This window comes from Benincasa hispida, chromosome 8 (assembly GCF_009727055.1).
Source record: "Benincasa hispida cultivar B227 chromosome 8, ASM972705v1, whole genome shotgun sequence".
Lineage (NCBI taxonomy): Eukaryota > Viridiplantae > Streptophyta > Magnoliopsida > Cucurbitales > Cucurbitaceae > Benincasa > Benincasa hispida.
The window spans coordinates 21,637,707-21,649,455 of record NC_052356.1 but is presented as its reverse complement, the minus strand read 5'-3'; positions in this window follow the sequence as shown (position 1 = coordinate 21,649,455).

Sequence of the window (11,749 nt, the reverse complement as noted above, 5' to 3'; positions counted from 1 at the left end):
TCAGTTTCTTTTTTTTTTTTAGCATGTCACGTCAATAAACTTGATGTTTCTTTACTTCGAAACATTCTTTCAAATCTTGGAATTTGGGAGAAATACCACATAACTTTTGCTGGGATATTCTTAGCCCTTTCCTTTAAATTTTTATGAAGCTTCCATCTTGACGTACCACAAATGGAGCATACATTTGCATTAGAGAGTTATTTTCTAAACAAGCAACAATCGTTGTGTAGGATTGTAACAATTGCAGCGGAAGTACAAGGATCATTTAAGCACTCAAATTCACTAATTTTGGCATAATATAAAGCATGCTTCTACAGAAAAATGGGTTTCAAGACATACCTCTTGTAGAACTTCTTCAAAGCTCCTTCTCCAGTTGCAATCTTCTTCATATCTTGTTATAGACCACCTCAAGACCTTCCCCACTATTCTCTTGGTGCTCTAGATTGATTTGTGGGACTCAAAACAAGTTTGAATCAAGGGATGAAGGAAAAAAGCACACTGCAGCAACCTTGTTGAAGAACTATTCTTCAAACCGAATTTTCTCTCAAAATTCTGTAGATTGCATGCCCGATTTTCACTCCAATTTTCTCATTATATTGCAGATCAACATGCAAAGAGAAGAGCTACAAGAGTTGTAGCTCATGCTTGGAGAAGACAAGGCCAAGACAATGCAATATGTGTGAGCTACTTGGTGATGGATAATGGAAAAATACATTTTTCCATTTTGTGTTTTTGTTTTCCAATTTTTCCAATTTTATCTAAATAAAAATTTTGATTTAAAAAATCTATTTGATTTTAAAAATAAAAAATTAATTAATTTCATAAATTAATTATTAAATAAAACTTAATTAATTTAATATCAAATATTAAATTAATTTTAACACATATCCATCTTTATATATTTAAATCATATTTAAATATATAAATTCTCCTATTTCGGTTAATTCTAAAATTAAACATAATTATATCTCATATAATCACTAATTCCCTTAATTCTAATTTGAACGTTTCAAATTAACTTATCACGCTATTTTAAAGCTAGTCCGTTACGAGCTAGTAGGGGATCTCGTGGACGTACAGATCATGGGCTTCAATGATCAAAGATTAATTAGAAACTCATTAGACCAAATTAATCTCCATTCGTTAATTAATGGGTCACTCCACTAAAGCCCATAGTTGCACTCCCCTCACTGTAGATATATTATGTCCACATGATTTAACCATAATCAGCTAGTCGACCCAGGTTGTTCGTAATAACGGTTGGGTCAAATATTTATTTTACCCCCGAGATTATGTCTTATTCCTCAAGTCCCTACTGATCCTCTAATGAACAACTGGTTTGTGATCCAATCACCAAACCAAACTCTCTCAGCTCAGTGAGAGGGTGGGGCCCCTTGTTCAAGACCTAGATTCATTACTTGAGAGAATAACCTTTCTCCTACCCCTAAATCGGGTAGGCGTGAACTCCATCTTGGACCCTATGTCCCCAGCTATCTATTCGGTCTTACCCCTGAAATGGGAGTCTTATTGAGCAGGTGTTGTTGAGCCAACCCTCAACTATGCAAATCTAAGGGTAATCTTGAATAAATAGGAGTTCATAGTTAGCTCAGGATTAAGATCGAGTTACCTAGGTCATCTAGGTGAAATAGTCAATCTTAAATAGTAAACAGCATTATAAAGTAAGAGTGACTTATTTCTTGGTCCCGATCTTATGCAAACTCATTGCATAGGACGCCCCCACTCCTCATGTCATAACATGTACAAATTAGGATCACATCGTATGTAGCACTTTACAACTTTTTGCAACAACTACAGAGTAGGTCGCATCCAATGGTGTTACCAGAATAAGGTACCCAATCTCATTCATGTACCATAGATCATTTTGACTATTTACTCGAACATGATTCACTCTTATGTCTCCACATAAAGTTCAAGTACTCATACAATAGTCATGGTTTCTTAGTTTATTGGATTTAGACTTTCATATAATTTATGAGATCAATAACAAGTATATTGATAATAGAAAATGTTTATCATTTTACAAACTGCGAATTTTTAGTACATAAAACCCAACACGTTGCTACATGCATGAATCTTCTCGTACTTCATTCCAAGAGTACCTAACATCTTTTTTGCTTCATAAGTAGAAGTTGGAATTTCATTAGGACTAGGTAATATGTCATGAATTAATTCCAACAACTCAGTGAAACTCTTATTGCTCCATCCAAATTTAGCTTTCAAATTATATAACTTTACCAATGTAGATATTTTGGAAAAAGTTTTACAATTTGGATACAATGGTTTCTTTGTATCATCTAATAATTCTTCAAAATTATCAGATTTTCATTAAGATAGTTGTATGTAGCCTCAAACATACCAATTGTGTCATCAATATCAACACCATCCTCATCAACTTTGTCTCTTTCACTAATAGACACATTTTCATTGTTTCACTTAATCGGTAATGATTCACCATGAAAAATCTATGTCTGATAATTTGATATGTACCATTAAAAAATAAGTGATCTCTTATTGTGTTCACATTTAGAGTCTTTGTATTCACATGCTTCAAACATGAACAACTCATGATATTCGATATATTTGAATGTTGTAGACTATTTTTAATAAACATCTCAACCCCTAAACCATATTCAGCTGATATTCTATTCATTTTCATCCATGAATTATCCATGATTGTAAAATATGCAACTTAATATACAAAAAAAATAAATAATAACAAAGGAAAATTATGTAACCGTAAGCTTGTAAATTTAACCATAATCAATAATAAGACCTAAAACCAAATTGGTTCTGATATACACTTGAATCACACCAAGCAAGACTATCAACCAAGTACATGTTTTTGAACTAATTTCATTCAAACATTAACAAATTTCAAGAAGCTTAATCATTGGAACAAACCATAAAATTAATGAAATAACATTTGAACCATACCAATCAAGCTTAATCAACCAAGTAAGACTAAATTAGTTTATATATAATTGAAAGAAAAGGATTTTGATATACACTTAAACTACACCAAGTAAGACTACCAACCAATTATATATCCTTTAACTAATTTAATTCCAACATTTCAAAATTTCAAGAAGTTTAATCATTGGAACAAAACATAAAATTAATGAAATAACACTTGAACCACACCAATCAAACTTAATCAACCAAGTAAGACCAAAGTAATTTATATATAATTGAAAGAAAATGATTTTGATATACACTTGAACCACACCAAACAAGACTATCAACCAAGTACATATTTTTTAACTAATTTCATTCCAACATCGACAAATTTCAAGAAGCTTTATCATTGGAACAAAACATACAATTAATGAAATAACACTTGAACTACACCAATCAAACTTAATCAACCAAGTAAGACCAAATTAGTTTATATATAATTGAAAGAAAAGGATTTTGATATACACTTAAACTACACCAAGCAAGACTACCAACCAAATATATATTCTTCAACTAATTTAATTTCAACATTTCAAAATTTCAATAAACTTAATCATTAAAATAAAAATAAAATGAATAAAATAACTTTAAATTACTAAATTGAAAATTCATATAAAAATAAAATTTTATCTTTCCAAGCAAACAATTTAAACAACCCACAAACTTGAAGAGATCCAAACCGAAGCTCGAAGATTGGAACGTCGGCGAGCACCAGACCTTGCGAACAAAGTTGAGACGACAGATCTAACAAAATTACAACACCGACGAGCGGATTGGAGGACCCACGAGTAGATCGGGTAAATAGACGACCGGATCAGAAAAACTCACAACTAAATCTACAAATCCACACCGGTGACCCATCTCTACGACCGAAACTAGTTGGACGAATGGTGAGCTAACCCACCAAAAGAACAACCACGACGAACAACCACCAGAAAACCAACTGGAGAACACTCGGAGAACAAAGCCAACCACGACGAACAACCACCGAAAAAACACGTAAATAACAAAGGAGAACACTCACACGCCGGCGAAGAACACTTACGTGCCGACGAAAACCAACCGTAAAATAATCGAAGAACACCCACGACGATGACCCACCACTGGATGAACCCCACGACGACAGAGATCCAAGCAACACCGGTGACGACGACGATCGAAAGTGATGTGCACACCAAACTAAGGAGAGAAGAGAGGGTATGGTAAGAGAGGGTTTGGTAAGAGAGGATTTGGTAAGAAAGAAGTGAAAGGAGAGAGAGGATTTGATATGAAATGGAGAAGATATTTGTTTAATAAAGTTAAAACAAAAAAAAAAGAGGTCTTTAATTTCGGTTTTAAACCGACATTGTAACCCATCTTCAATGTTGGTTTAAAATCGACATTAAAGATCCATTTTTTTAAAAAAAAAAAAAACCGATATTATACATCCAATTTCACTTTTTTCAACCGACATTAAAGCCCAAAATTCTTGTAGTGGTGCTTTTCTGAAACCCAATACTCATAATGTAGTCATTGAATCTTCTGTACTAGCATCTAGGAGACTGCTTAAGACCATAGATGGACTTATTTAAAAGACAGTAGAGGTCTTCTTTTTTCCTTTTCTTCAAAACCCTTTGGCTGAACCATGTAAATGACCTCATCTAAGTGGCCAGTAGGAAGCTGTTTTTACATCTAGTTGGTCTAATTCAAGGTTGTGTTGAGCAACTAAGAATAACAAGAGTCTGATTGAGGTTTACTTTACTACAGGTGAAAAAATCTTAGAGTAGTCAATGCCTTCCCTCTGTGTGAATCCTATAGCTACTAATCTTGCCTTATATCTAGGCTTTTCTTCTTTAGAAGTGTCCCCCTTCAGTTTATAGATCCATTTAGATGTTATAGGCTTGCATCCTTTAGGAAGAGGAGCTAGGGTCCAAGTGTTATTAACACTTAGTGATTGCATTTCTTCACATATAGCTTCAATCCAATTTCTAGCATCAGGGCAGCTTACTGCCTTTTCAAAGTTAACTAGTTCTTGGTCATTTGGAGCTATAGTTGCATTTAAAACTAGGTTCATATAGTTTGTTTCAGTATACTTAGCTAGAGGAACAATCACCCTTCTTTATCTGTTCCTTGCTAATGAGTATTGACTTAAATCAGGTTGAGCTTTAGTATGTTCTATCAGCTGTCCTGTAGTTTCCTTTTCCTCTTCTGAATCATTAGGAGGATCATGACTAGTGGACTTATCTTTAGAAGCCTCCACCTCAATTCTAGTGGTAGGACTCTGAGGTATCTCAACTGTAGTCTTCTTTTTCTGCATGAACATTTCCTTTTCTCTAAAAGTGTCATCCCAACTGATCACAAATCTTTTCTCAACAGAATTCTACATTTTAAAGCCCTTTACACCTTCAGTGAACCCTATAAACATACATTTCACAACCCTAGACTTACGTTTTCCTTGATTTTGATGTATGTAACCAACACATCTAAATACCCTTAGGTTGCTAGGTTAAGAGGATGTTTGGACCATTTTTCTTCAGGGGTTAAAAAGTTTAGGGATGTATATGGGCACCTATTTAAGGTGTACACTGTAGAGCTTGCAGCTTCAGCCTAGTACTTTTCACTGAGAGTAAACATCTGACCCTTTTCCATAATAGTCCTATTAAGCCTCTCTGCTACCCCATTCTATTGGGATGTATATCTGATTGTCCTGTGCCTAGTTATGCCTGATTCTTTACAAAATTTATTGAATTCTTCACTACAAAATTTCAGCCCATTATTTTTTCTTAGGTATTTAATTTCCTTAGAGGTTTGCTTCTCAATCATGAGTTTCCATTCTTTAAATTTTTCAAAATTTTGGTCTTTTGATTTAAGAAAACCCAACTTTTCCTTGAGAAGTCATCTATAAAGGAAAGTAAGTACCTCGAGCCATGTAGTCAAAAATTTCCTTTGTTGAATGTTGTGCTTTGGTAAAGCTATGTTTAGTTGCTTTCCCCAAAACACAATGTTCACAAAAGGTTAGCTTGTCTGAAATTCCCTTGGGTAGAAGTTCCTGTTTAGACAAAACTTCCATCCCTTTAGCACTTATGTGAGACAGCCTTTTGTGCCATATGTCAGCTTCTGTCATATCATTTGGTGTGACAACATATGCCCCTATCATCATCTCAACACCTCTAACCACAAACAAGTCATTAACTTTCTCCCCAACAAGGATCACCTTTGAGTCTTTTAGAATCTCAAGAGTTCCACCCTTACCCCCACTGCATCAACATTCCTAAGGAGATTAAGTTTCTCTTTAGAAGGAAACATATCTCACATTTCTGAGTAGTTTGATAGTTCCATCCTTGAGTTTCATAGAGACAGATCCAATGCCTTCAATTTTACAGCCTTTGTTGTTCTCTATGTAAACCATTTCTCCATCAATCTCTTTGTAGGTGTTAAACCAGGGTCTCATAGGTGTCATGTGGTAGGTACATCCTGAATCCAAGACCCAATCATGTTTCCAAGAGGGTTAAAATAATTGGCCTTGTCAAGTGTTGAGGCTAGTGCATGAGAGTAGATGTAGGAGCCTTCTACTACAGAGGCTTCTAGTTGCTTGCCTTTGGGCTCTTTTTCTTTCTAAGAATGAAGCAGTCTTTGATCAAATTTCTTTTTGTAATATTTGCATTTAACTTTCTATTTTGGCTTGTTTTCTTTTGTATGTTGTTGTTTTCTATCCTTTGACTGATTTGGTTTGATGTTTCACTTCACAAACAACCCTTCACCACTTGGTTGTTCCTTTTTAACTATTTGCAGCTCAAGTTCCCTTGTTCTTAGAGCAGATATAATTGCATCAATAGACTTCAATGCATTTTTTATTTTCCTATAGGACTCTGGTAAGAAATTTAGAAGCACATATGTCTCATTCTCATCTCCTATTTTCTCCCCTAGATTCTTAAATTCAGCAACAATTCTTTTGAACTCATCTAGATTATCAAAAAGTGATTTTGATGAATCCATTTTAAAGGTGAAAATCTCTCCCTAAAGTACATTTTATTAGGAAGATCTTTAGTAGCATATAAGTCTTCCAATTTTGTCCAAATCCTATAGGTTGTCTCTTGATAAAGGACTTGCCTTAAAATCACTTAGGTTTAGGACTAACGTACCATAGGCTGCTAGCTCCCAATCTTCCTTTTCTTGAGTTGTCACAGTGTTTAGGAGAGTGGATGGATCAAGAAGGGCCTTGTGAGCCTTCTACTGATCTAGGATGGCTTTAATTTTGGCCTTTCAAAGACAAAAGTCTCTTATTCCATCAAATTTCTCCACCTCAAATCTTGTTACTGCCATTTGTGTATGAATCTTGAATCTTGATTCTCCAAGAATTGAAATCTTTATGTGTCTTTTGCTTTGATACCAATTTGTTGGGCCAACTTATTGAATTCTAGGCCCAAGTAGAGATGAAGGTTGATCCAATTCAATGTGGTAGGTGAAAGGAAAGGCTTTGGGAGATCCACGAACCTCAGCTTAGAGATCAACACGTGGAAAAGACCACTAACATAGATCTGATGGTATTCTGATGAGCTAATGGAAATCTGCTTCAGGTAAACAAAACTTTCTTTCTCTCTCTAACCCACGATACTGAAACCCTCTCAACTCTCTCTAACCCTATTTTGTTCTTGGCAAGATTTGGAGATAATGAAGAAGTAATTCAAGCATGCAATGGAGTAAAGATGAAGAGAAAGAATAAATCTATACAATGATATGTGTGGTTCGGCAAGGTGGTGCCTAAATCCACGGAAAGGGAGTTCAATCTTTATTGAAGACTACTAGAAAGATAAATATTTTTCTTTTCTTATAGATCTTGTACAAACTGAAAATGATTGTAAGTAATTTGAATGTAACTCATATATATAGGTTTACATTTCTGTTACAAGATTGTTAAGCAGACTGATTGAAGAGGAAAAATATAGTCGTTGAGATTATATCTTCAATTATCCGATTGTAGCACCTTGACTACCGTATTAAATTGAATTTTAATCAACTTTAAGAAATGATTAAAAGCATTAACAGTATTCCTCTTTTGTTTGAGTGGATATATTCATGTATATATGTTGAAATCGTCAACAAACAGAACATAATAGCGATATCCATTGGTAAAAGAAACTGGAGTTGGTCCCATAAATCAGTGTGAATAAGATCAAAATGATTTGAGGCTGTACTTGTAGAGTTAGAAAACGGCAATGCATGAGTTTTACCAAGTTGACAAGAATCACAAAAAGCAACTTCTTCATTAGATTTGGCTTTCAAAATACAATCGGTAATTAACCTATGTAAAACTTTGGACGAATGATGACCATCGTCAGTGCCACACAGGCCTTGATTCTACAACATTGACACTTATTCCCACATCAGAAAATTAATGCTTCAAATGCATTTTATTCAACGACAATGATTTGCCATATCTCCCTATACTTGAAACATCAACTGCACGAACCTTCAAATTGATAAAGTTGATCTTTAAGTGTTCTTCACAACATTGTTCTACCCGTATCCTTGTCTTTTACATGACAACAACCATCGTGAAATTCAATAGGTAGATATCTAGATCATTGAAATCTGTTCGTCTACTTTAGCTATAGAAAGGATATAATTTATAAATGATTTTTTTATTGTAAAAAAAAAAGTATATTTGTAGCACTGTGGTCGGTATTCTAATTTTCTAACTCGTCATCAACTTGATTTGATTTTATCTTTGATTGACATCAATTTGATTTTTTTAAAAGATTATCCTTTGCTTATTTATTTATAAGATTATGTATACAAAGAAGTGTGTTGAATGTATTAAAAACTTTGTTATTTTTGCCACGTATTTCAATTAATTGTTTGGGAATTTCTGATCTCTTTTTAGGTACTATAAGTTTTTTATTTAGGGAATATGAGTTTAAATCTTTGAGGCTTTATCTCCCAAAAAAAAATAAAATAAAATAAAATCTCATATATCAATATACACGAAAATTAAAGCGAGAAGAGTTATTTATAAAGAACCATTGAAACCCTTTTCTGATCGACGAAAAATGACAAAAAATGACCAATGCTACCCCTTTAAAAAATACCAAGTTGCAAGAACAAAACACCTTGGAAATCTATTTTTACTGAAAATTGGTTGACTTGAATATCGATCATTCTTAGTTAATTAAATTGACAAACGATGACTCTAACTTAATTGTTTTCATGATATGCTTTCAATTAACAGGTTTCTTGTTTTTTATTTATTTTATTTTTTTGGGTGCAGAAGGTTTTCTTTTATTGTGGGATTAATGTTTTGGCTTCATCACGTGCTTTCCATTAATCATGGTGGGTTTTCTGTTTTCTTTTGAGTGCTACAGGTTTTTATTTCATTTTATTTTTATTTAGGGATTATGAGTTCAATTTTTTGGGTATATATCAACAAAACAATCTCTGAACTCTTTTATTTATTTATTTTGGGTGCTATAGACTATTTTATTTTGTTATTAGGAGTTTGGATCTTTGGAATTTTATCACTAGAACAATTTCTTATCAAGATTCATAGAAATTAAAACGATAATGAGCTCTTTAGAATTGGCCCATGGTACCAATTTAAAACTGACGAAAAATGACAAATATTATCCCTTAAAAGATGACAGTTGCCAAAGCAAAAAAGAAAACGAAAAAAAAAAATATTTGAATTGTATCTTCACTACAAACAATTAGCTCAATTTCATAAAATGTGAACATCCCTCTGCATAATTAGCAATACGAGTATATTAGAAACCACGAAGTATGTGATTCGAATCCACCTATCCAATTATACTAAAAAAGGGAAAGTTGTTTTTTTAATCTCTAAGTTTTTCTGTATCAGGTGTATTTGATCTCTAAGTTTTGAAAATAAAACCTTTTAGTCTCTGAGTTTAAGAATGAATTCAAAAGGTCCCTCTCTTCTAATATAGCGTTAAAGGAAAACAGAAAAATGATTTGGCATCAAGGGCTTGCTGACTAGGATTTTCTTAAAGAAAAAAATCAATAACATTAAGATGAAACAATATAGACCTAAAATTATTGAACCCAAGTTGATAATTATTTGTTGGCAAATCGCAAATCGTTATTTCTTCTTCAACTCTTTTCAATCTTCTCGGGTTTTCTATTCTTTTGTAGGATGGCCACAGTTGGCCGGTTGGAATCGGAGCACTTGGTGGACCAGATTTTAAGCATTGTCTCTGTTTTTAGGTGAGATTGGAGAATCAAGCGAAAAGTTAGTGGGTTTAAAAATTGAAGAATTTCTCGTGTCATTAAATTAAGTCTAGACATTACTTCGACTTTCAAATGTCTTCTATTATCTACTTTTTATCAATTATTTAAAAAACTGAACCAAATTTTGAAGAAAAAAAAAAAAAAAGTAACTTTCAAACATTTGTTTTTGTTCTTAAAAATTAGCTCATAATTTAACTACTATATTTAAAGATGCAAATCATGATAAAAAATGGGAAGGAAGTAAACTTAATTTTCAAAAAACCAAAATGAAAAGATTACCGTACAAGACCTCAATTAAGTCCTAAGAATTGCAGAAGAATTGAAAAATGGAGGCTTTGTTGTTTTTGAAAAATTGTAGAAATTTGACAGAATGTGATATTGAAAATTTGCAGAAAATTTTAAAATAAAATATAGTCCACCAGTGCAGAAAAATTGCAAAATTGCTTTTTTTTTTTTTTTTTTTTTTCAAGAAGTCCACCAAGTGAGAAAAATTGCAGGAAAAAATTTCAAAAGATTTTCAGGGTGAAAATACAGTCCACCATGAAAATGCTTAAAATGCACCGTCAATCCCATCAAGTGTTCAGTTCATTCGCCCTAGTTCACTTTTAGGGCTAAAGGAATCAATATTTATAATACATTTTTAATTGATTTTTCAAGTCCAAAAACAATTAATATGTCATCACGTAAGCACATAACTTAAAAGTTAAGTTAGGAAGTATTTACAACTATTTTACAGACGCGAAGGACTAAGTGCAATTTTAAAATTTCAAGTGTCAAATAAATATAAAATCTAAACTTCAAGAACCAAAAGTACATTTTGCCCTTTCTTTTTAATTTTTGAAAATTACATTTGTTTTCGTCCTTAATTTTTAATATTTTTTAGGTAAACATTTGAATTACTAACCAATTTTTTAAAACAAACCAAATTTTTAAAAACTATTCTTAAACAAAATGGTTTTGATTTTGAACCAACACTTAAAATATAGGCAACAAGACACTAAAAAACTAATAAATGGAAGTGATGTTTATTGATCTAATTTATAAAAATAGAAAACAAAAAACCAATACCCCATTTAGTAACCATTTGATTTTTTTCTTTTTATTTTTTAAAATCAAGTTGATAGACACTACTTTCACCTCCAAATTTCTTTATTTGTTATCTACTTTTTACTAATGGTTTAAAAAACCAAATAAAAATTTGAAAACTAAAAGTAACTTTCAAAAAATTGTTTTTATTTTTGAAATTTGACTAAGAATTCAACAATTATACTTAAGAAATATGCAGATCATTATAAGAAATGAGAAGAAAAATAGACCTAAATTTAAAAAAAAACCAAAAACCAAAAAACAAAATGATTACTTAAGGCTTAATTTTTATTTTTAAAAATCTAGGTTACTAACACATACGAGTCTATTGAGTTTCATCACTTCAACCAAGATTTAAATTAATACCATTATTAATTTGGAGTTTTAATTGCTACACTCACAAAAATTTAGGAGTACAAATTGATATTCACCCAATATAAACTTTTCCAATGATACAATTTTT